The sequence below is a fragment of the Cimex lectularius genome, unplaced genomic scaffold, assembly GCF_000648675.2.
Source record: "Cimex lectularius strain Harlan isolate CLEC.00 unplaced genomic scaffold, Clec_2.1 scaffold4, whole genome shotgun sequence".
Lineage (NCBI taxonomy): Eukaryota > Metazoa > Arthropoda > Insecta > Hemiptera > Cimicidae > Cimex > Cimex lectularius.
Window position 1 is genome coordinate 3,054,270 of NW_019392723.1, and position 27,244 is coordinate 3,081,513.

General features: G+C 34.3%; 1 protein-coding gene and 1 non-coding gene across 8 annotated transcripts in view; both read right to left on the minus strand.

The window, feature by feature from the left end:
- Positions 1-27,244, minus strand: part of LOC106673701 (teneurin-m) — a 574,800-nt gene that overhangs the window by 279,596 nt on the left and 267,960 nt on the right. The window lies entirely within an intron of this gene.
- On the minus strand, positions 4,154-4,226 carry Trnas-acu. Its single transcript has one exon. It is a non-coding gene; the product is annotated as a tRNA-Ser (tRNA).

The following is a 27,244-nucleotide window of genomic DNA, read 5'->3' on the forward strand; positions in this document are numbered from 1 at the left end:
GACGCGCAAAAACATCTCGGACGACCCGGCCCATTGCCGCTGCCATCTTTCTTTTATCATGTTCTTTACTGCTACCTTGGCGTCAGTGGGCCTGGTTGCGATCGTCCGGTCTGGAGGGTGGGAAGTCCCGGCCTTTGCCGCCTCATCCGCACGTTCATTATCCTCCAACCCGACGTGGCCGGGGATCCATTTCTTTTTTTTAAACAAATCTGAACTAGGTTTTTCAAAAGCAAATTTTTTTGAATTACTGTGGTGTGAACAAGGAATGTGTTTATAAGGGTGACCGTAAACTGGGAGGTGGCCGACTGTCAAGTATTGAATACCCCGCCAACCCTTAATTATTTATATGTGTAAAAAGGGATGGAAGATGGCTAAATAGCTCTATGTCTAACCAAAAACCCTGGATTTTAGTAACTATCCCCGTAACGCCCAGTTGCTGCACGTTCCTGGAGAAGTAGAAGAATAAACAAAAACTTGATAAATAAATCAGCTGGAATGGTTCTTGTTCGTAGATAAAAAAGTGTTATAATAGCAAGTTTTAAGCTAGTTGTAGAGTAAAGTGCCTTTTTATGATAAGCCGTAACGAGAAATGATTATTTTTTAGTAGACTTGAAAATTTTGTTCCCTTAATGGACATGAGCTATTATTTCCTGATTTTCAGCATCGAATCAAGACTCCGTCATGTCTTAAGAGGGAATTTTAATCCACGTATAAATCGGTTTACATTAAAGTTTAGATTAAAAAAATTACCCATCTTCATAAGAAACATTGAAACTAGAAAGCATGCCAAGTTACCTGCGTGTACTTCGGAGAATATCTCAGGAACACATGCTCACCTGGAAAAAAATCGATAGTTTCAATCATCACATTATGAAAATGATATAAAATTAAAAAATGCCGAAGTTTAAAGCGATTTAAGTTTTAATGGTTTAACAGCCGGTCGAGTGTTGCGGGATTATGTGCGTGATGGAAAATATGAACGAGCCAAGTGCCTATCCATTACGTTATCCGACAGAAAATTACCCATGTTGATACTTTAAACTCTTTCAATCTGAATAAATGGATATATTTTTAAAAATACAGTCCTGAGACAGTCGAGGTTTACGTTAAAGCTTGTATTTTCCGTCGACACGTTGAGAAGTTGTTTTCTTTTTCTAATGAAAGACGAAAGTCACGCTCGGCGCATCCAACTTTAAATTAATTTCCAGTTTGAGAGGTCTCTAGGAAGTTACTGCAAAATTGAAATTTAAACTTGCCAGATTGCCTTACTAAAGCATATGGTTGGCTGGAGATGCATGTTATAAATCTGCGGTTACAGTGAGAAGTGGGTTAAGTCATAAATTTTGAAAATCGAGACTTTTTACGATCAAAAAATCAATTTTATAGTTACATAATCTTTTTACGTAAGGTATTGGCTTAAATGAAAAAGGTAGTGTCAGGAGCGGGATTAGAACTCACGACCTTCGGCTAACTTTTTCATTTCAACCAAAACCTTACGTAAAAAGATTAATTAATTGAAAGAAGTAATTTGGTCAATAGACCACTAAATATAATGGATTTGTAGTTAAAGCGGTATGATTTTTGAATTTTTTGGTGCCATTTTCAATGCTTTTTGATAACTATTTTAAAAACATTCAATTCACTACATACAACTAACCTAGCAAAAAATTAAACATTTTTTATAGCATAAACTCTCCTTTTAAAAGTTGCATTTATTACAGAATTTTCTTTTTATTTCTTCAAAACAAAATTTAACGCTATACTGTGTGTCAACTTACTATTGTCACCCTGGGCTAAGTCAAGAAACAAACCTAAAAATAGATTTAACAATTTTTAATAGATATTCAAAAAACGCACGTTAAATCAGTTACATTTTATACTGTTTTTGTGTTAACCATCAAATTCCTCATTGATGACGGCGTTATGTGAACGTAAACCAGAGAGAAAAGAGGACCACCTTTTAACTACATAAAAAATCAAAGTAACTACTTATGACGTTAGAAATTTTCTTTTGGGTCAAAGGGAAAATTCTTCATCCCCTCTTATATTTACAACAATTATAGGTCCAAATTAATGTTTTTTTATTTTATTTTAATTAAGCAATAATTGTTAAACAATTTAACTTAAAATGGATCTTGCCTTATCCATCAGAAATAAAAAGAAATATTAGTTGTGCAAAGGAAAACAGTGAAGAAATAAATAGTACGACCTTAACTATTTGGAGAGGAAGGAAAACAACTAATCTCAGACTAGGAGGGTTCCTATGATTGATCGACGAGGGTTGAAGACACATGGCCAATTGCTGAAGCCAAACACAAATATGATCAGAACTCCCACTCCGTATATCCAAAGCCACTAATTTTATTACCATTTGCACAAACACCTAGTTTCTCAAGTCATACAACAGAACTTTGTAAACAACATGTATCTGAGACGGTACACGAGATATCTTTCAAGATTGGCTTCCTTTATCAAAGTTAATACGGAATGCGCAGCTCATAGCAATCCATATTGTGTGACGACTCCTAAGAGCTATTGTTTCTCTGTAAAATATTATTGAAGCTTTATTTTCTTCTTTTCTTTACTGTATCATTCCTTGAATTCCAACTATAATTTTTCTTCTTTAAACTAACGAAAAAATCGATTGATCCAACTACAAATTATTAAAGGTTGTCAATTTAATCGTCTCACCTTTTGATTTTCTCGGCCTAAAAAACAAGTTTAATCAGTTTCTTTCATAACATAAGCTCTATGGTCGGGAACATTAGAGGCTCTCAAAGAAGTCCTCCAACTAATTAATTCTCTACACCGTAATATAAATTTTACATTGGAAATTGGCAAAGATGGTTGTTTGAACTTTTTAGACCTAAAACTGTCCATAATAAACAGTCTAATAGAAATAGACGTATATAGAAAACCCACAACTACAGACACTATGATACCAGCGGATTCTTCCCACCCATGGTCCCAAAAAGCTGCTGGTTTCATTTGGCTCATAGACCGGATGTTAAAACTTCCGCTAACACCTGATAACTATAAAAAAGAATTAAAAACTATTAAAACCTTAGCAAAAAACAACGGTATCAAGAAATATTTAATGATAGGTTGCTAGTTAAAAGAATAAAAAATTAACTTTAAACGAATCAACAATAGGACTCAGTCACCCCGCCACAAATGAATCATTAGGTTTCCGTTGTTTGCCATACATTGGTGAATTATTGGAAAAAGTTAGTAAAATTTTTAAACAAGAAGGTTGTAGAATAGCTTTTAGAAGAACGGGTTCACATCCTCTCGAAACTTAAAGACAAAGTAGACAACTTGACAAAAAGCGGGGTTTACCAACTCAATTATAATGATTGTGATATCAAATATTTAGGACAAAGCGGTAGAAAAATAAAAACAAGAGTAAAAGAACTTGCCTAAATCAAGAAAATTTTCGGAATTTAAGGACCATCTAAAAGAAACAAAACATAATTTCAATTCAAATCTGAATACAAGAGTGTTACATAGTTTCAACAAAGGAAAGAATTAGATTGGTTTGAGAAATTTGAAATTAAAACATGTAAAATTGAACATGGTGATAAATGCATAATAATATAACAGATTGTGATCTACCTCCCATTTTAAATATGTACACAAATAATATCAAACATCCAAATAATTAAACTAATTATTTTAATTGTTATTATTTTTATAGTAATTTAATAATATTAAGTATTTACTAGTATAATATTTATTTGGGTTATAATTTCCGCGTTTCGCATGTCCAAATTGAGCGCCATTAAAAAAATCAGCTGCTAATTGGAACGTCGCGTTGGCGGAGGTATCAGCTGGTTCACTTTGGCAATTCATGTCGAGAGACGTGGTTTAGAAGTCCTTCAACCTGATGATGAGCTAAAGGGCTCGAAATCCGGATCGTTGCAAAACAACTTACTGTGAGTAGGAACTATCTTTTTAAAAAGGATTGAACACCACACTCACTCCATGATTTATCATTTCTAAGCTCTTTTTTCTCAAACATCGCAACAATTTCTTTTAATTTCTATAACGTTAACAGGATAATAATTAATTAACATTAATATCCGATTGACCAAATAACCTCTTTCAGTTACTTACTTTTTATTTAAGGTATTGGTTGAGATAAAAAAGTCAGTGTCACGAGCGGGATTCGAACCCACGACCTTCGGCTAAGTACGCCGCTGCTCTACCACTTGAGCTATCGTGACTTCGATCCACTCGGACAACAACATCCCATGTCAACCCACCTTTCGAATTTTCCCTCCTTTTTGCCATTTTTCAAATGTCGTGTGGTTTATTCGAATCTCGGCGACAAATGGAATGGCCACGGGGAGCTTTAGTGAAGATACACTTCCTATTGCTTATTAAATCCATTATATTTCGTAGTCCTATTGACCAAATAACCTCTTTCAATTAATTAGTCTTTATGTAAGGTATTGATTGAGATAAATTATTAGATAATAATAATTATTAATAATAACCTAGGAAAAAGTTAAACAGTTTTATAATAACGTAAGCTCTACTTTTAAACGTTGCAACAATAGCAGTTTTTTACAATTTTTTTTAAATAGGAATTAATAAGATAAATATATGCAGGGTAACATTGTCACATCGGGATGTCTCAAAAACTACTGGCCCTAAAAAAAGGTTTAACAGTATTTGTATAGCACAAGCTCTACTTTCAAACATTATAACATTTATCTTTTATTTTTTCAAAACAAAAGTTAATCCAATAAATATGTACAGGGTGTTAAATTACTAGTGTCATACCTAAAAAAAATAAACAGGATTTTTAAATGATAAACCTTATTTAAAAAGGTTGTAATATTTTATTATTATTCTAATAATTGAAGTTTTTCCTTTTATTTCTTCAGAATAAAAGTTAATACGGTGGAAATGTCTGGTGTTTACTGATTGTTAGTCAATGATTATTAGGAGATCTTGAGCCCATTTCTGGTGCATTGCTTCAATTTGATAGCAATAAATTTCGGCATTGATTTTTTTCGCCAGGATTCAAGAAGCTGTAGTAAATGAGCCAAAATGAAGCCTACCAAAGAGTCACCATCTATTTTTTTGAAGAGTTGGGGGCTTTGGAAAATGTGATGCTGCTTCATTGCCGAGCCACCGTTCACTTTTCATCAAAAGTGACAATTCTATCCAGAAAAAGTCCGTTTCTTTCGGCAAAGAAGTGTTGCGCCAACTTGATAACGTTGTTTTCTTAGCGGTCGTATGGAGGAACCCAACTTTCCAGCTTTTTCACCTTTCCGATTGCCTTAAGGTGGTCAGCGACGGTCGATTTGCTAACTGAAAGATTCTCTTCAAGATCTCGAACAGTTGTTCTGGGATTTTCTTCGACCAAAGCTCGCAGAACGTCATCTAGGGAAGAAATCCTTCCACCACCTTCTTACTCTTCTAAGCTAAAGATAGAAATTTTTTTTAACGATCTCTGAACGGTGCTCTCGCTCACATTGCCATCGCCCCAGACTTCATTAATGTTTCGGGCCGCTTGGGCACCGTGCCGACAGTAAATGTAGTACTCAGTAATGACTGAATTATTCCCAAGTAACGAAATGCTACTGAGGTAAAAAAAAATGTTTGGATAAGGATTAAAATGTGTTGACATCCGTACAAAAGAATAATCCATCAAACGCAAACTGTTTATTATATAAGCCAAGCTTATGTTTATTATATTAAACGAAAACATCAAAATCTACATTATTTTCCAGACAACCCAATATTTATCATTTGATTCATCAATTGATGCCTAGTAAATTAATTGCTCATGGCTAACTAACCCCCCCCCGTAAGTGTAATTATTGTTGAAATGGTATTTTATATAACAATTCTATATTTATATTTTTTTAAATCTCGAATAAGTAAGGGAAGAATCAATTTTCTAATTTGACGGGAAATTAATTAGATTTTTGGTCGGGTTCGTAACAGCAGAAGTTTGGTTTTGAATACAGGGCGAATGAGGTTCGAAACGGCCACCCTAAACGCGATGAGTCGCCACTGTGAGTAGTCACCTTTTTTCCACTGTGACCTAGCAAATCTATACAAGGAATACACCCTTGATTATTTTCATACCTCAGAAAACTCTATACTTGTGTTATATTCGGATATTAATTTATATATGATAACAAGATCCAATAATCCGCTTATGGAAATCATGGAACTCAGCTCTATTAAATTTTCTTTTAGTTTCCTAAACATCTCTTGTTTTATATTTTTATTTGGAATCTTTGAAATATCTGTTAACTTTTTTGTTTTCATTTAAATTATAAATTTAATTTTGAACTACTGATTAAAAGGGTTATTGCTGGAAAATCGATGAAGGTAGTGGGTGTTTTCTTTTCTTTTTGCCATATCTCTGATCTTTTTTTATGTAAATATATATTATTAAACGTTTATATAAATTATATCGGATAAAATAATTATTAAAAATAGGTGATACACTAAAAACCTATATGTCCACATAATAAAATTTATGTGGGGTATTTTACGTTACAGTTAACCAAAACAAAATATTGACATTTATTTAATCAATAATTTTGATCTTAACGACGATTTTATCAATCGTTACAAGAACATATGAAAGGGCTACTGTTTTTATATCCCTTCGTCAACTTGAACGAGTGAAAATGTATGCAAATTCGCTCTGCGTGCATGGGGGTCATGTGTTTATGTGTTTAATGTTTGTAATATGTAAATAAATGTCCTTATTAAAGAAAGAGAGTACTGGGTAATTTAGCATTAGCTTATAACAACAATTATTTACATAGTTTCGTTGGCACAATAAAGATAAAAGCGTAGGATCGGCAAATACGATATACGCAATATGGAAATTGGGCAACATTAAATAGAACGATGACTTTATTACTGCAAGGGTGGGCGTGTTAATTACGGTAAAATGAAAACGTCTTAATTTTAACAATCTTTAAGAATTAGCACACATTTATCCATAAGATTTACTTAGTCTAATAAAAATTTAAAAGGCTCTTCGATCAAATTTATGAAACCCAGGAGAATTTTTTTTTTAACTCCAACCAATTTAAAAGGTGAGATAGTGAGGAATAACGAGTGAAAATCATTCATCATTATTTAAGAAGATTAGAAAGAAAATGCTCCTTCAGCCCTGTAGGATAAGATCACCTTCATCAGGACTTCAAAAATTTTGTATAAATAATGCTTATTCATATGTTTTATTAGCTGTTCAAATACTTCTCATGCCATCATTTATATAAATGGTATTAATTTTAAAGTAGGTTCATTTTCGGCGAGATAGAATATTTTCTGATTAATATTTATTAAAATTTAATCTCTTCTTGGTTCACTCCTGTTGACAATGTAATCACTATTGTTTGTTCCTTTGTTTGTACCAATTATATTATGATTGTCTTGGAAGAAAGGAAAAGGTTCAATTTTGTGTTGATTACATCACGGTCCTTTATTTGTTTTTCCTGTTGTGCAAACCCTCAAATCACGTGCTTCGAACAAACATAAATATATATGTGTGTTATAATTATAGTAAGTATATCGACTCTGAATCAGTACGCTGGGTTTGCCTTTTCTCGCTGGTTTACGTTCACGTAACGTCGTCTTCAATGAGGAACTCGGCGGTTGACATAAAAACAATGTCGAAGATTATTGATTAAAACTGTTATTCGGTGAGTTGGTTGGATATTGCCATTTTTCATAAAATAGCGATTACTATTTGAAATTTTTTTTTAAAATCTATTTATTAACTTTAACATTTATTGAACCATAGCTTATGCCGAAAAAATGGCTTTTTGAATTATCTTTCAAGGATGCGCAGTTTTTGAGAAAATCAAGGGTAACAAGAGTAAAGCCGAGAACACACTTACCCGATGCTACGCCATGCGACGCTACCCGATGCTACCCGACGCCTTGCCACGTTTTGGTGGGGTGTGCACATCTATCCGACGCAAGCACACGTCGCGTACAGTCCACAGCGTTTATCACAATAATCACTATCACAATCGCAACGCATCTTTTGTTCTTAATGCACTATTTTGAGCAAAACCTTGTAATAAATTGTTAGTTAAATTTTATGAGCACAACCATCTAATAAATTGTTCGTTAAACTTAATTGTTTTAAATAAAGTTACTCCTAACCATCATAATTAAACAATGATTATAAAAACTTAAGCATTTTTGATCTCGTTTAATCTGGTTTACATTAAAATAACATGTTGTAATTAATATAACGACAAAATTACATGTACTTAGTTTGAAATAAACTACAAAAAATATGAGTGTCCTGTTCTGATGCTCCCGACATTACAAAATGCTGTAATTTTACGAGCAAAACTATGAAATAAATTGTTAATTAGATTTTATGAGCAAAACCGTGTAATAAATTGTTCCAATTTTAGTATATTACGCCAAAAAATTGTTAGTTAAATTCATTATATCAAAAAATCGTATTCCGGTGTTTTGATTAATTTTCTACCAAACCATTAAAATTAATTTTTTAAATAAAAACGAATTAATTTTTAATCACAGTTAATTTGGTTTATATTAAAATAAGTATGTTGTAATTAATATAACGACAATAATACATGTAGTTTGAATAAAAATATGAGTGTCCGGTTCTTTTGTCGTCGACTGTACTCGATGCGACCCGACGATAATCTGGACAGTGGGGATCGCAGAGCGTCGGGTAGGTGTGCACGGGGGTAATGCAACCTTATGGAAAATCGGAGTTTGGATTTGCGTCGGGTAGCGTCGCATGGCGTAACATCGGGTGTGTTTCTGGCTTAAATTGACGCCCTGTTCGTATTAACGATTATTCGGAGATCGTGAGATGCGGTCAGGTGAGAAGTAAGTTTTACAAAAATATTTTATTTATCGTGCCAACGTTTCGATCTTTATTGAGATCATCTTCAGCGCTCAAAGTGCCTCTCAACACGACACACAAGAATCACACAATTACGCAAAAAACTCTTTGCCAAAAATTTTGGCTGATTTACTACAGCTTCTTGAATCCTGGAAAAAATCAATGACGAAATATATTGCTATCAAATTGAAGCAATGCACCAGAAATAGGCATTATTGAAGCCATGTTTGGTCAATCGGAAAAGGCCGATTCTGTACACGACAACGCTCCGCCCCATGGCTCACACGTGACAACAGAAAGCAGTTGGAACTTGGTTATGAGGTTGTGCCTCTCCCTCCCTATTCTCCAGACCTCTTTCTTACTAACTACCATTTTTTCAGACACCTTGACAACGATTTACAACAATTTATTGATTAAAAGTCATTACAAAAAGGCGTTTACGGTATGTTTTAACAATAAAGACTCAACATTTTATTCAGAGGGTATAGAGAGTGATGGAGAGATTTTAATTAATAAAAACAATGTTTAAAATCATTTATTTAATAGTTGTTATTTTATAGCCAGAAACTTGCATTGTTTTTCGTACAAACCAATAAATAAAACAGTTGTTGGTTGAAAAAGTTGGAAACGATTTCATTATCTCCCACCCCCCAAAAAAATCCGGAAATAGTTTTTTTTGCAAATAATTTGATCACATTCCAAACCGTTAAATTCAGGTCGAAAAACTTTGACATTGATGTACATTTGTGAGTATCTTGCTATTTGAAATAGTTAAGCACTAAAATCACATCTGTATCCTGTGGAGTATGATCTCAAAGCTTTTTGGCTCATGAAAAGCTGGACAGAAATTGATAGTTTACGTGTGCAGGTGTTTTTCCTAAAAAATACTCAAATAAAATAAATAAATAAACAAAACTCCATGTATATTTCACTTTATGCTACTAATTTTTTTAATCAATAAATAAAAGAAATATGTTTTATTCGTTGACATTTTACATAAATTTAAAATTTCATTGTACATAATATTCGTAGGTATTTTATATACGAATTCAAAATTTATTTAAATCTTGAATTAATAATAGGGGGATCAACTTTACATTTACTTCACTAATTTCGTGGTCCGCTTGACCAATTAATATATTACAATTAATTACAATTTTTTATCTCAACTAAAAACCTTAATTAATTGTATTACATTTAATTCTATATAACTTTTAATTTTCATTGTAATTAATTTTCAAATAGTTTTTTATTTTCTTTATTGTTTTAAAGATAGCTTAATTTGAAATTTAAAAGATGAATTAAGAGGTAAAAAAATTTAAATTGAAATTTTCGATTTGAAGTTAAAAAGGGCCATTTAGATGTTTTAAAAGGTGAATTTGAAGTAAAAAAGATTAATTAATATTAAAACGGTTTAAAATAAATTGATGTTATAAAGATTTAATATATGGGGAAAACTATACATGTTGCCTATGCGGATTTAATAGTGTTTTTTGGCATCTTTGATAGTTAGACCAAACCTTTTTCGTTCATGAGGAAATTATACAAAAAATCAGTTTATGTGCTTCGGGTATTTTCTGGGGACAGAATTTAAGATAAGGTGCAGTAAAAAAAACGAGATTACTCGATGTGGCGACTCGTCGATGTACTGGTGCCGGAAATTTAAAAAAATAATGTGAGGTAAAAAGGATGAATTTGCAGTTAAAAAACCATTAATTTGAAGGAAAAATTATGTAATTTGAGGTTAAAACGATTGAATTTGATGTTGAACAGTATTAAGTTGAAATTAAATAGGTTAATTTAAGGTTAAAAAGGGTTTTTCTGAAGTAACAAAAATTGATTTGAAATTAAAAAGGTTAAGTTGAATTTAAAAAATGTTAATTTTTCAATAAAGGGATATATATTGCGAATTTGGATGGTGGGTTTGATCTGATTACCTCCGCGATGCATGTAAGTTCAAATTTTTGCACGATAATTTTTTACCCAACATACATACTCTACATAAAATGTGACTGATCGCCAATTCGGTACTAGTAAATATAATAAATTTCAAGATACGGAAGTGGTAGATACTTGTTTCCTTCAAAATTATGACAGGGAAGTGAAAGACTGCCGTGCCAAAAAACAATTTTTATTTCGGGTTTTTGCAATTTATCTGCTTGTTAGTAAAAAGAAAGTAAATTATACAAAATTCGTTATTTTCTGCTCAACAAATACATACGTTTAAGAGAGTATTTGCTGGGGTATAACGGGCTTGCCGATAAATTAGTTGTAATGAATCTCTATAAGTCCATCCTTGGAATTCCTCTCTTCTCTCTCCATTTTTAAATGCGATTAAACATTTATAATGAAATTCTAATTTGTCTCGATAAAAATGAAACTAGAAAGACAAGGGTTTAGTGGCAAATTATAGCACTTCATTTGTCAAGCTAAGCCGGAATGTTCATTAAAACATAAGTCCCTTCAAGTTTCAAACGAAGGGATTACGCCATGGATGGATTGGTTCACTTAGAGTAGACAATGCTTGGCAATATTTTCAGGCTAATTCCTGAAAAGAGCGTTAGTCCAGTAATGTAGGATCACCTGACCCAGGCTCTACAACGCCACTGCCACCCTCCTGCGATAAAGAAGTAAGCCTGTATTTAAAACTACACGCCCGTCCGAACGATTTTCAAACCGCCCTTTATAAGATAAATCCCAGGCGTGTATCTAACTTAAACAAATAGCAATTTCACGCTTGTCGAAATAATTGCCCTGCAACTGAGGTGTTTCTACGATCTGCTTTAAAGTAGCATTTTTAATTGGAACGTCAAAGAATGATCCTAAGCTGTCTACTATATCTACTCAAACCCTTATATGTTTGTGAATTACGATTGCGTTCTAATTTCGTATAAAATCGTGAATATTTTAAACCTTATTTTTCGTATTTCCAAGGGCATCTGAGGCAGAGATCAATCTGGGTCTGAATGAATATCTTATCCACTGGTGATGCTATTCAATGGCATGATAATTTGAAGTTGATATTTGTTGGTAAATAACAAACACAGATAAATGCATTATTTATTCTTTATATACATTATATTGTTAGGGTTTGTGCATCAGAGGTTATGTCAACTCCCTGGGGGACAGTGTTTAAAAAAGGATAAGTACGTTGATTTTGAATTCAAGATTGCTGAGACCTGGTACCATTACAGTAAGGAGTCGTCATAGTGAATAGTCTACTTTTTCGACTGCGACTTACAAATCTATAGGTGGAGTTGACCCTGCTTTAGTTTAATATCGCTACTCCTCATCAAGACATAAACTATGCCTCTCACGCACAAGAGGTAATGAAAAACCATAATATGCTACTTCCTCTTCATCTCCCTCTCAAACCCTATCCACCTTTTGAAGTAAAATACATTCACAGATCCCAAGTAGAAAATCCCCTGGGCATGGTCTTATTACTTCCATACTTCGAAACCTACCACAAAAGGCCATAGTTTTCCTAACCACAATATATAATGCCATCCTACGAACTACTCATTATCTTTTCTTATCCTCGTTCCTAAACTTCACAAACCTCCCAACGACATATCCTCCTACAGACCTATCAGCCTTCTTCCTAAAATGTCCAAAATCTTTGACAGACTCCTTCTAAAGCGATTAATCTCCTTTCTAGATACTCATAAAATAATTCGCTCTCACCAATTCGGCTTTCGTCCACATCATTCCACCGCCCAGTTAGGTTTCAGAGTTGTCCAACAAGGTTCATAGACGTAGCACAAGCTTTGGATTGGGTCTGGGACCCTGGCATGTCTTATAAACTTAAACGTTTCCTTCCCCTCTTTATTACCTTATCCTAAAACCTTACCTAACAGACCGCTCCTTCAGAGTGAGTTGCGGCAACGGGAATCAAACCAATACAAAGCCGTTCCCCAAGCCAGCATTCTTGGTCTTACCCTAAAAACCTAAGATGTCTACTACATCTACTCAAACCCTTTTATGTTTGTGAATTACGATTGTGTTCTAATTTCGTATCAAGTCGTGAATTTTTTTAAACCTTATTTTTCATATTTCCAAGGGTATCTGAGGCCCAGATCGATCTGGGTCTGAATGAACCTCTTGTTCCACTGGTGATACCATTCGATAGCAAGATAATTTGAAGTTGAATTTTTTTGGTAAATAACAAACACACGGAAAACATAGCTAAATTCTTTATTTATTCTTTATATACATTATATTGTTAGGGTTTGTGCAGCAGAGGTTATGTCAACTCCCTGGTAGCCAGTGTTTACGCATAAGTACGTTGATTTTGAATTCAGGATTGCTGAGACCTGGTACCATTACAGTGAGAAATCGCCATAGTGAGTAGTCTCCTTTTCTCAACTGCGACCTAACAAATCTATACGTGGAGTTGACCCTGCTTTAGTTTAATATCGCTACTCCTCATCAAGACATAAACGAAGCCTCTCACGCACAAGAGGTAATGCAAAACCATAATATGCTACTTCTTCATCTCCCTCTCAAACCTTATCCACCTTTTGAAGTAAAGTACATTGACAAAGCCCAAGTAGAAAATCCCCTGGGTATGGTCTTATTACTTCCACCATACTTGGTCCATACTTCGAAACCTACCCCAAAAGGCCATAGCTTTCCTAATCACAATATATAATGCCATCCTACGAACTACTCATTATCTTTTCTTATCCTCGTCCCTAGGACTCACAAACCTGCTAACGACATATCCTCCTACAGACCCATCAGCCTTCTTCCTACAATGTCCAAAATTCTCGACAGACTCCTTCTAAAGCGATTAATCTCCATCCTAGATACTCATAAAATAATTCGCTCTCAGAAGAATTAGGCTTTTCGTCCACATCATTCTACCGCCCCGTTCGGTTTCAGAGTTATCCAACAAGGTTCCTAGCTTTGGATAGTGTCTGGCACCCTGGCTTGCTTTATCAACTTAAACGCTTCCTCCCCCTCCTTATTACCTGATGCTAAAACTCTATCTAACCGACCGCTGCTTCAGAGTGAGTTGCGGCAACGGGTTCTCGGAAATCAAATCAATACAAGACGTCACACAAGCGAGCATTGTTGGTCGTATCCTTTATATCATCTATAATGCTGACCTACCTGCACATCCCAATACCATTATCACAACCTATGCGGACGATACCGCGCTTCAGTCCTCTAACTCGAATCATACCCAAGCTAACTCCAACATCCAAGAACCCATTGAACATATCGAAAACTGGTGTAAAAATTGGAGAAGAAGACTGAATGAAGGAAAATGTATTCAGTCTTGCCCTCCACTGTACATCAACACCAAAGAGATACCGACTTCCACTCAAGCCAAATACTAAAAATACTATACCTAGACGCCGACTGATGTGGAATCCCCAACATAAGACTTAAAAGAAAACAACTTAACAGAATATTTGAACAACCACGAAAACTCCTAGGACCAAAATCCGTCTTGACCGTCAAGAAGCAACCTACGTTATATAAGATTCTACAGCGACCATTTTGGTAATTCGGTGTGGAACTGTGGGGTTCTGCCAAGCCACCCAATATCCAGTGCTTCAAATCCTTCCAATCAAAAGCCTCAGAATCATCAAAGCATCTTACTACGTCACTAACCTCACTATCTACGACGACCTCGACATTCGTTTCATCCACGACTGATACGTTATCGATTACAAAAGTTTCACGTCAACCTCTCGATCCTTCGTAACCCTATTTCTCGGGCCCTTTATACCTTACAATCCCGAGAACCGCCACGTCGCCTCAATCTTCGATGGCCTCGAGACCTCTTTACCCTTTAATCCCTCACAGTAAGTGCCAACATTGGCTGTTAGTGTTAGTGCTTTGATGGTGTGATAAGAACGTGCAGTGATCACATTTCACAAATCTGTAAGTTTTGGGATGGTGATTAGTAACTACTAATGAGTAGTTCCTCTTTTTTCTGTATATTTTGGGTTCATTTGGTTTTATTTTACGCTTTAAAATGCTATCAAATTTACTTAAGCGCAACAATTGACGCAGGTGTAAATAAATAAAGAAAAGAAAAAAAATTTGAAGTTAAAAAAGGTTAATATGAAATTACAAAATGGTTTATTTAATGTTAGAAAGGTTAATTTCAGGCTAAGAAAAGTGGTAATTTAGAGGTAAAAATGTTTAATTTAAAGTTATAAAATGTTATTTTGAAATTAAAAATGGTTAATTTGACGAAAAAAGGAGCAATATACAAGGAGAAGAAACCAGACGAAGTTCATACTGAAAGAAAGATTAATTATAACGTTTCACCATCGACCACCTTTGATGAATAAAAACAGAAAATCTAATTACTGCTCTAGTGAATTAAACACGATACATTTTCTTTATTATTAACAAAAAGAAAAATCTCAAAGTCTTTTGTAACTAACTGGTATTTGTCCTGACTTTAAGACATTATTTTTGCTAGGACGTTCACCATTTCCCACCTTAACTGGAAATTGCGTGTGGGACTTGCACACATTTGCACACGCTATTCTACTTCTGTTCGATACAACTAATTTAGATGCTTTCTAACATTCACTACCATTCACAACTTGTTCAAGACAAACTCGACCATTACGACTTTTGAACGCCTTTCGTACCTTGAACGATTCATTTGAAAATTGACTTTTATTTCTTTTTCTTTAGTTTCATTTTTTCGGTAAATATATTTACAAAAAATTGGTAATGCTCGCACGAGGTTTCCGAATTGAGTTTTATAGGTATAATTTTTGTAATTGTTTACAATTTATTGGGCTAGAAAATAAGTCAGCAGCGTTTTTCAGTAATCATTTTATCCCTGTCGTGTTATGAAGCAATATTTATTTCTTATTCATTGTTTACACACTCTGAAAATATTTGGCAAGTTTGTAATCATCAGCTTCTTTATACATCTTGCATTTTTACAAGATTTTGCTATTTTAAAATGAAGGAACGAAAATATTTTAACCATTTAATTGATTTTTGTTACTGCAAAGAACAAAACCGTAGCTCAGACTGCTAGGAAATGTTTTGATTTATGGTGACGAAGTTTTAGGAAAAGAACCGTCTATCAGTAGTGTTCTCCGTTCAGAAACTAAAAATTTGATTCTGCGAAGAGGAACACACTTTGTTCTTTCTTGAACAGTTTATTATGACTAAAGTCTTGCTTGTGTCACAAATAACCTACTGTAAACCACATTAGATATTGAAGAGGCCATATCTCCTAGGGATAGGGATAAAAGAGGCGGCCACAAGGCATACTGTACCTCGACCTGAATATATCTGTTGTGCTCATGTGGTATTTATAACACACTGGCCAACATCAGGCTATTAACCAGCTTCCACAGCTTTGTCAGCGGTTCCTTGGTGTAGGATCGTGCTTGTGGTTTTTCTTGCCTTAGTTGCAAGAACCTGCACCTACATAGAAAAACCTTCACAGAAACATAAAATGTGTTCTGCGGTCTTCTCCTCTTTCTGGCAGTATCTGCACAGTGTTTCTTCTGTCTGTACTCCTATCCGGTCCAAGTGCTTTCTTAAGTGGCAGTCCCATGTCAGGAGTCCAACCAGAATCCTGGTTCGGTTGCGGTTGCCTTCCAGTTATTCTTTTGTAAGTTTGGCGGATGGTCCTTCTATGAATCTCTTCGCGTGCCTCATACCTGTGGATTGTTCCACCGGGTTTTGGAATCATTAAGTATCCATTTTAAGATGTATCCTCTTTTGTGGCAGGCTGCTAAGCCGCAGTAGGGTTCTGGGCCCGGAGAAGCCATGTTGGCCAACATGTCATCCTATTCGTTGCCTCTATGCCCCGAATGGACCCATACCGTTAGTGTCACTGACTTCCGCCAGGGCTTCCATGCCCCAAACACACTTTGCCTTCCTCCCATATCTCACACAAGCATTTCAACGCATCTAAAAGCATCAGGATATGTTTATCGAAGCTTTTGTTTATTTGGGTTGATTGCATATTGACTGACAAGAATTTATTGGACTGCATCCCCATCTGCGATTCCATCCTCTGACGCAATATCAGCCCATTTTTAAAAGTACTGATAACTGAAGCTGAAATATTGGCTCTTTTACGACAATATTCATTACGGAAGAGTCTGAAGAAAACGCAGCGAATCACTGTTGACTTCAAAACACGGATTACATTCCAGGAAGGTAATATTCATTCGGTGAGATTGAAAGGAGGAGCTATTATGAGCTACCGTCCAGCATAACCTTTAATTGTAGTGTATAATTATGATGATGAGAGAATGCGATGATGCAGGGGTTTTGCATTCCCAAAGCACTGCACGCTTCCTTAGTTTCTTAGTTCAATTCCATTCTCGATCCTTCTCGACAGTGTCATTGCTGCAATTTTTTTACCCCTTGATATTTGTCAAAATCCAGTTGTCAGTATCATTGATGATGTTATCTCCACTAATCCGGTTTTACCCCGCTGAATGCGTTTGCCAGTTTTAATGAACGTTATTTAATAATGAGTTCACTGTGTCTCGCACTTCTGGAATTCGTCCATATCTTTTTTTTTTTTTTGGTGGACCCATTCTGAGATGGAAGGGTCTGTTTGACGTTATACCATGTAGGTTCTGGGCAAACGCTCTTGCAAATTCTACTTTCAGTAAAGTTTTTCTGTTTTCTGAATTCCTTTGTACTCTGGCACCAAAGATATCGTCAGGTTGTATTTTCCTTGGTTTTGCATTCATTAATTATTTTATATGTATACTCTTTGCGTGCTAATGTGTTTGGGTATCCACGGCTGTCTGAACCTATGAGGATTTCTTTTGTCATCGTAACCCATTTTATGATTTTTCTACGGCACAAGTATAGATAGTATTTTTCTATTCTGTACTGCACACAATCGGAGCGATATCAGCAAGCGTAAGAATGTTTTCTACAAGAATATCGGTCTTGGCAGTTGTGCACCAGCAATTGTTCGAGTTCTGCTGGCACATGCTACCCCAACTATGTAATATACTCGGCTGACCCTTTCAGATCTTCACTTATTTTTTTTGAAAAGCTGGATGGGAAAAACTTCACTTAGCTTAGGATTGTAGAAAACTAAAGAGTTCATCCCTCAAAAACCTGAGAAGATCTCGGAAGACCAAGTTCCCCAATTATGTATAAGGAAGATGGGAAAACATAGTGGACCAAATCATATCTTATTGATTACATTTGTGTATTATCACATGACATTATTCCTTGAATTTACCATCAAAAAAACACTACGGAATTATTTTACGACCTCGTTTGACGCATTATTTATTAATGAACTTTCAACGTTAAAAGGTTTTAATGGTTATTTCAATTTTAATTGCTCAATTATCTTACTTAAATAAAAATTATAAAAAGTATTAAAAAAATGCATTTTTCCATTGGAGCCGTCGGCAGTTGAACGAAGAAAACAATTACTTATTCATCGTAACTTAGCTGCGATTCATTGTTCCAATATTTACGGAGCGGAATACAAAACAGTTCAGACTGTTCTTTTAAGGCAGATCCATTATTAATGAGGATGTTATTTCAGTTTTAGATTAAGAAATGTACCCAGTCCCTGCTTACCTTTAAACGAAATCGGTATGCAAATGACATTTCAACGGAAAGTTATTTCAACTTCTTTCATCGAAAAACAAATGAAAATAATAAAGAATAATTGTTAAATTTTAAAAATACTAAAAGCCTCCCTCCAATTTATTTCAATAAACAATATAATAACTAAAAGTTATACTAGAGCACTCTAGGGGCACTCTCGACACGACACGCAAGAATGACACAATTATACAGAAGACAAACACTTTGAGCCCTTGATGATCTCGATAAAGATCGAAACGTTGGCATGATAAAGAAAATGTTTTTCTGAAACCTACATCACACCAGACCGCATCGTGCCAACGTTTCGACCTTTATTGAGATCATCTTCAGGGCATTGTGTTGTCTACATTTCAGCAAAAAAGTTCTCTGGTTTTTTGCTGAAATGCAGACAACACAAGGCCCTGAAGATGATCTCAATAAAGATCGAAACGTTGGCACGATAAAGAAAATGTTTTTCTGAAACCTACATCACACCAGACCGCATTTCACGATTTCTAAATAATTATCGATTAACGGTCACTAATCACCACACACGTTATACTAGAGGGTTAGTTGGTGGCCGCAACGTTCTAGGCGTTGAAAAGGCGCTCATCGCTGTAAGGTAAAGGTCCTGGGTTGGAATCCTGCTGCCCTGCATTTGAACCCGACATACTTACAAAAAAGCTTTTTTCAAACTGACGTCTACTAACATCTCGGGGGTTCATATGACCTCTGCTGGTGCGAACCCTTGTAAAAAAATAAAAATATAAATATTATAAAGCGTGTGGTGATTAGTGACCGTTTATCGACAATTATTTAGAAATCGTGAACTGGGGTCTGGTGTGATGTAGGTTTCAGAAAAACATTTTCTTTATCGTGCCAACGTTTCGATCTTTATTGAGATCATCTTCAGGGCCTTGTGTTGTCTGCATTTCAGCAAAAAAGTTGTGTGGTTTTTTGCTGAAATGTAGACAACACAATGCCCTGAAGATGATCTCAATAAAGGTCGAAACGTTGGCACGATAAAGAAAATGTTTTTCTGAAACCTACATCACACCAGACCGCATCTCACGATTTCTGAATAATTATATTATAAAACTTTTTTTTTACCAAAAGGCTACAGGTACAACTTAATAGAGATTTCTGTAGACTTCAACTATATAGTTGTAATATAATTTTACATTTTTGAAAATAAATTCGGAAAAATGGTAACATCTGAAAAAATAACAAACACAGCGTAAAAAATATCAAATTGCAATTTTACTCGGCGAGATTAGGAGGACTAGCTAAAATGTAGAAAATTTTGAGCAGGTTTTCCGTCAAGCTAAACGTTAAACTTTTTATGGACTACCAAAATATTTAATTTAAATTCTTATCTCTATAATAGTTTTTATTTGACATTAAATTCCTACTAGAGAAGCTATGTGTTTCTTATTCCACAGGACGAAAAACATATGTATGTACGGTTTTTTAGTGGTAAATGCGATGAAAATTTCAGGCTTAACAAATTTAACCAATAATATATGAACTATCTTTCATATCAACATTTCAACTTGCAAATCAAACAAACTAACGGACGGTTCATTATCCTAATGCATCGTCACAAGCATAGTGAACTCTCCTAGCAGTCTTATACAAAAACAAAAGGAAACATGGAGGAACTCCAGTGGTGTTCAGTAAACTCATGAAGCAAACTCTTTAGACAGGGAAAAACTCAAGGCAGTGATGAAGTAACATCATCAGTGATACCGACAATTGGTCTTAACAAAACGTCAATGGGTAAAAAATGACAGTCACCTAATACTTCTAAAAAGAAGGATCAAGAACGAAACTATACCAACGAACTGGTAAGCGTGCTTTGGGAATACAAAAGCCCTGCGTCATAGCATTCTCTCATCATCATAATTATTCACTACAATTAATGTTTTGGTTGGACGGAAGAAGCTCATAATAGAAACCCCTTTCAATCTCGCCAAATGAATATTACCTTCTTCGAATGAAATCCGTGTTTTGAAGTTTTAAACAGTGATTCCTGCGTTTTCCTCAGACTCTTCCGCAATTAATATTGATGTAAAAGATCTATTTATCAACCGTATTTATCGATATTTTTAAAACTGGTTTGACATTGCTTTGTATGAGATGTGGTAAGTGCCTCTTCAATATCTAGTATCGTTTATAGAAGGTTATTTGTGACACAAACTAGAATATAGTCATCATCACTGGTTGATGAAAGACGAAAGCGCTTTGCACCTTCCTAACATCAAATTTTCACCTTCTGAACCGAGCAAACCACTAACAGACTTCTTTTTCTTAAAACTTCATCATCATATACATTCAAATTTTTCCTAGCAGTTTTTCTTTTCAGTAATAAAAACGCATCAAATCACGAAAATGTCTTTCCTTCATTTTAAAATAGCAAAACAGCTCGTAAAAATGTTCTTGAAATAAACGAACGACTAAAAACGCCCTAACCCTTTTGAGAGCCTGTAAACAATAATTACTAAATAAACATTGCTTTGAAACACAAGAGGGATACAATCGAGTTATTGAAAAACGCTACGGACTTATTTTACAACTGAATAAAAACCGATTATTCAGTCCGACGATCAAATTTTAACCAGTCGATACTGATAAAGACACGTTTTTAGCGGAAGTAAATTCAGTATTTTATCGATGCGTGCGTATCCATACGATGGGCTATGCGATCGTGGATGTTGATGACGGAAGTCTAAATAATTCCAAATCACCTATCGCATCAGTTTAAAATCAGGGTCATCAAAGTGAGCAGATAGAAATGAAAAATGGACTAAAATCTTAAAAATAGATACCACAATTTGCACCAATACTGAAAAAAAAGTTAGCTACTTTTTTAAAGATTAAAATTACTTTTATCGCTTATTATAGGATTTTAAACCTGGCGTGGGTGGCCGCAACGGTTTAGGCGTTGACACGGCGCTCACCAATGTAAGGAAAAGGTCCCGGGTTCGAATCCAGCGGCACTGCATTCGAACCTGACATACAATTTTTTTTTCAAAAACACTGGAACCTCAAGGGTTGATATAACTTCTGCTGTTGCGAACCCTCGTAAAAAAAAAGAAAATACCTAAAATCAACTGATTTTTTAATGAACGTATTCTTGTTATTTAGTAAATTGAAAGAGTGCTTTTACTAGCGTTAAAATCTATTTTAAGCTGATAACAATCAACTTCTATACAGCTTTATCGATGATAATGATGAAGAGGAAGGTTATTCAGTATAAAATAGTTTCAAATGAAGAAAGTTTTCACAAATTACGCAATGATTTTAATGAAAGAAAATTTTTCGCTTATTACGTTTGAATAAAACAAAAGTTTGAACTTTACTGGTACCTCATGAGCTCAGTGGGTGGAACCTTATGGATTTCCTGTTGACATTTTTTATTTAACAAAAAAAGAACAAAGGAGATTTTTTTATGGGAATTATAACAGCACAGAAGTTGCCCTAAGAAAGTCATCGGGTCTGCTTTATTGGATCTAAGTAAAGCGTTGAAGCTTTATTTTCTCCTCTCACTTATGATGAACACGAAAATTGATTTTTATACAACACATGTCATATCACGGATGATAAAATCATAAGGGATAAAATGGCGTAACGGTAAGACACGATTTTATCCGAGATGATTCTATCTCGCTCCCCCCGAATAAGATATATAAATATATATTTTACAGCGTACGTTATCGTTTATTACAGTAGAGAAAAAGAGGAACGCTTTGATTGGGGAAATATTTACTACATCCGTTTTACTGCTGTCGTTATATTTTTGGCTGTGAGCAACCAATTTCTGTCTTGATTTTTTTTTATCGTTTTCCCTTATCCCAGCGCTAAACTGAATCACATTGGCATAAAATAACACAGGGAATGGCTACAAGGGAGGAGCCTGTTCTTATTTTCCCGGTCGTTTTATGACACCTGGCGCCATTAATCCAAGACCATTGCTGTAATTAAAGAAAAACCAAGCATCGAAGAAACGTCTGACGATCTATATAAAACAAGCGTTGTCTTTTTTTTTACCAAATTTTCTTTTCTTTCCTTGATTCATTTTCATTTCTCATTACGCCAAATTGCCCTACGAATTGAAGTAATTATCAACCAGTTTTTTAGCCTTTGTTGTGCTTATTTTTGAAGATGAATTTTTACGTACAATAAGCAAATAATTAGTAAGATTTTATTAAAAGAGATTACACACATGAAATGTTACAAAGACAAAAAGATGTTTCTGGGAAAATATGTAAGAAACTAGTTTGAAAAAAAACCAATTCAGCTTTATTTTGAACGCATTTTAAAGCTAATACATACCAAATTTTATGACAAATAAGAAAAAGAATTTATTTGGCTGGATTAGCGCGTGACAGTTTTCTTTTCTGTGGTTTTCCACTTAAAAATTCATAACGGTACTACAGTTTTTTTCCATATTCAACGCTATTACAATTAATTAAGGTTTTTAGTTGAGATAAAAAAGTCAATGGTACGAGCGGGATTCGAACCCACGATCTTTGGCTTAACGCCGCTGCTCTACCACTTGAGCTATCGTGACCTCGATCCACTCGGACATCAACTTCCTATCTTTTGCATTTTCCCTCCTTTTTGCCATTTTTCAACGATTTTTTTTCGAATCCCGCTCGTGCCATTGACTTTTTTATCATCTCAACTAAAAACCTTAATTAATTGTAATATATTAATTGGTCAAGCGGACCACGAAATTAGTGAATTTAGCTATTACAATTGTTAGAAAACGTAATATTTTTTATTTCAGGCCATGTCAGCCAGTCAATGTTAACATGTGATGTCCTTATGAATGTGCAAAATAAGGATAAAATAGAAAAAAATTTAACTCTCATACGTATTGTTTTTTTATCTTCGGTTGTAAATTGCAAAACAAACAGCAAATTTATTTCACTCCCTCTCTCTCGCTCTCTCACCCTCTATCTCACTCTCTCTCTCACTAAAAAAATCTTCTTTGATATGTGGTCATAAATCATATACAAATTTCAAAATCTACTACAGGTATTTTCCGTTAAATTAACTTTTTAACCGGAAACAATCGTTTTTAAAATCAAATTTTTAATTTCAAAGTAATCCTTCTTATTTCAAATTAACAAAGTTAATTTCCAAATGATCTTTTTTATCGCTTGTTTAAATCATTAAAATACAGGGTACGAACAACAAAAGCATTATGGACATGGAACGTCCGATCCGTCTGCCAGAGGTTTGGTTTATATTTATTTCGTTTACATTGGTTTACAAATATATATGCAGTTTAGAGAAGAAAGAGAGAAGAATAGAAAAGAAGAGAGAAAAGAAAAAAATGTACAAAAAATAAAATACAAACTACAAAAATACGAAGTGTACCTAAAAAAATACAAAATACAAAAAATAAATAACTAAACGAGCGAACTAGTATTAAATATGAAGTCTATATCCAAAATTTTGATGGCTTAATAACAATGAATGAATAAAACTTAAAAATTAAATGCTTGATCAATCGTATCTGTAGCTCGAAGCATGTTTAGCATACCGAATCAAGCACCGAAAATTTGTGCCAGTCAAGAACCGCAATAGCTCACTTCTTGGAAGAGCAAAACAACCAAGGTATAAATACAGGGTATGATAGGAAATATAAGCATTTAAAGTAAAACTCCTGCATATTTACGAATATCGTTTATGTATAAAATACTTGGGCTCTTATAAGATCATATGAAAATCAACAATTCAAATTTAAAAAAAAATTATTATAAAAAATAATTTATTATTCTTTCAAGTTTAGAATATAATAAAAAAAATAAAATACCACAAAAAATTAAAAATAAAAGTTACATAAAATGAAATGTAAAAACAAATTTTTCTTCAAATCATTATTCATTGTAGATTTTAAAAAAATATAAAATGATTATTTTATAGACTGATGATAGGCTAGATTATTTTATAGGCCCGAGAAGCTGAACAGGAAACGAGAAACCGTACTAACCCGATTGAGAATGGGGCATATGGGGTTGACACGAGGGCACCTGCTCCTGGGCCAAAGCCCGGCCAGTTCCCTGCCCCTTATGCAGAGTGAGATTGCTGTATGTATCCCACTTAAAAGGGGCTTGTCCCCCCAGCCCCCGTTGTAGTCTAACCTCGTTGGTTGTGAAGGGACGTTCTCCAGGGCATCGCGTTTAAGGGAGATACTAGCGGACCCGGCTACCCAACCGGGTAGGTGAACTCCCTGAAGAAAAGACCGTAGGGTGAATACATCGGGGAGTAGCAACCCTTCGGGGTGAATGTACTATAGACTAATAATCTTTTATTAAAAAAACTGGAATTAATAGACGAATCGTTTGTTTTATCTTTTAATCTTATACAACTTTTAAATTTAATTGTAATTAATTATTGTACGATCTTATAAAACCCAAAATTTTTAACATGTAATTTATTTTTACATTTATATTTTTTAATTATTAATTATTTTACAAACCAATTGTTTTATATTTAAAATAAATCTATAGAGAATAGAAGAATCATTTGTTTTTTAATTTGTTATCGTTTGTAAGTTTAATTGTAATTAATTTTATATGTCTTCTAAAACGTCAATTATTTAAACAAAAATTACAAATGCACTGGAATTTTACTTTGCATGCTTGTATTTTATATCTAATTATTTTCATCATTTAAAGAAAGGGTAAATTTTAAAGAAAAAAGGTAAAAGTAAAATTTGAACTTAAAAAAAGGTTAATTTGTAGGTAAACGAGTTAATTTTGCCGAAAAATCTATATAGCCATGTTATTCCTAATTGCGATTAAGCAAAGTAGGTTACAAAAGTTATCTAGGAAGGAACAAAGTTGATAATCCCGTTTTATAAGTTTAAAAACCCCTGTGTAATATTTTTTGTGAAAATCAAAAAATAATTTCCTTTGTCAAATCCATCCGTTTATTTTTAACCACTAAATTGCTATAACATTGAAACTGCACCCCCTATCTACTGCAAACATTATATGGATATAGAACATAATCTACACATAATAGCATAACTTTGGACTCCGTAAATTAATTAAAACTGGACACATCAAATAAAACGTTTGTGGTGTTTTTGCTGATTTTAATATTATTTTTCTCACTTTTTATGAAACAACAATTAAACAAAATGTCTATATTTATTTATTTAATAACTATATTTATTTAATAAATAGAATAATTTATTTATTATGTATTTAAATCCCAATTTTTTTGCCTATTCTACTCCAAGTCTTTTTCTGTATAGCGTATCGAAAATTTAAAAAAGAAAAAGAAAAATTTTGACCGAAACGTGTACTGAATGTATAAATGTACCTCTATATATAAAACGTAAATTATTTTTAAAAAAATTCTTGGCTTCTGGGGCCAATTAAAGTAATGCTCAAATACTTTTCTTATATTAATCGATCTAGCTTCACCACAAAACCATAAAAACTGAATTAAAATCGTTGAGCCGTTCGTAGCCTACCCGTTGGATATTGACACTTTACCTATTTTGTCCACCTTTTGTTCCATGAGTTGTGAAAATTAAAAAAAAACGTGAAAAATACTTCGTACATAAGAAGGAGTTAAATAAATAAGCATGGAAAAGTAGGGCTTTTTTCGGTAGATAGCGCAGGATTTACACACAATGAATTCAACTCCAGGGCCCCTTCTTGACGGGGTGATGAGTGATGACTGATTACCTGTTATGTCGAAGTTAAAAACAATCTTTAAGATGTAGGGAGAAAAAGAGAGAGAGAGAGAGAGAGAGAGAGAGAGAGAGAGAGATGTTTTGTGGTTGTCCAAAGAAAATATTTGCCTGCAGTTGACTGGATTTTTTTTACCTTATCCTATATGATATCCGGCCACAGTAACAGTTAACTTGATAGTAAATTGGTTGTTTCTATTGTAATTAAAACTGAGTGATCTAAAGAGTCAAAGATCGAGCTCTTTCACGCATTTCAAGCAACTTCTTGTTATAATAGGCTAGATACCCGGACTGGAGGAGAACGAACGTGCAGATCAGACGACGAAGGCCAGGACGATCGAACTGCCGTCATCCGGTGACTCCACCACCTAGTGATTCAAGAAGCTATTGTGAGTCAAGTGCACGAAATGAAAGGAAAGAACCGCGTATGTGACTAGTATGTTCCATTTAGTCGAAGCAACACATGACATGGCACTCGGGTTAGTCGTAGTTTGGAGATGGTGTTTTTGTGTCGGTTTATATTCTGTTTCGTGTCAGTATGTTTCCTACGTCGTCTACATGTACAACTATTGCCTAAAACGATAGGTCTGGTCCAGAGTAGTCGTGAGGTTGAATGGACTTTGTGGACTAGGTAGCATCTGATGACGAAGGTTTAAAATTATTGCTAAAATGGTGGTGTTGTTAATCTTGTCTCTTTTTACAGAGGTTGGCCGGTTTGTTCTTGTTCTACATGTCAAGTATCTTTAATGAAAAATGCTATGTCGAGTCATTTGTAGGAATACTATCTAGTCATCATAGCTGGAAGTTCTCTGTGAAGGACCTGAACCCTTATGTGGCATAGGAACCCACTCTATAACGAGTATCTCAGATAGAAGGACAAAAAGAAAATGAAGGAACAATGGAATTCACTCATTGGGCACAAACAATCCAAGAATTTCCTAACCAATTTTGGAAGAAAAGAAATTACCGAATGTGTCAAGGGAAGCAGGAACAAACTGCGAATCCTAATAAGATTCCTAACAGGACCCGGCAAATTAAATGGACACTTAAAGAAGTTTGGAATAATAATGCAG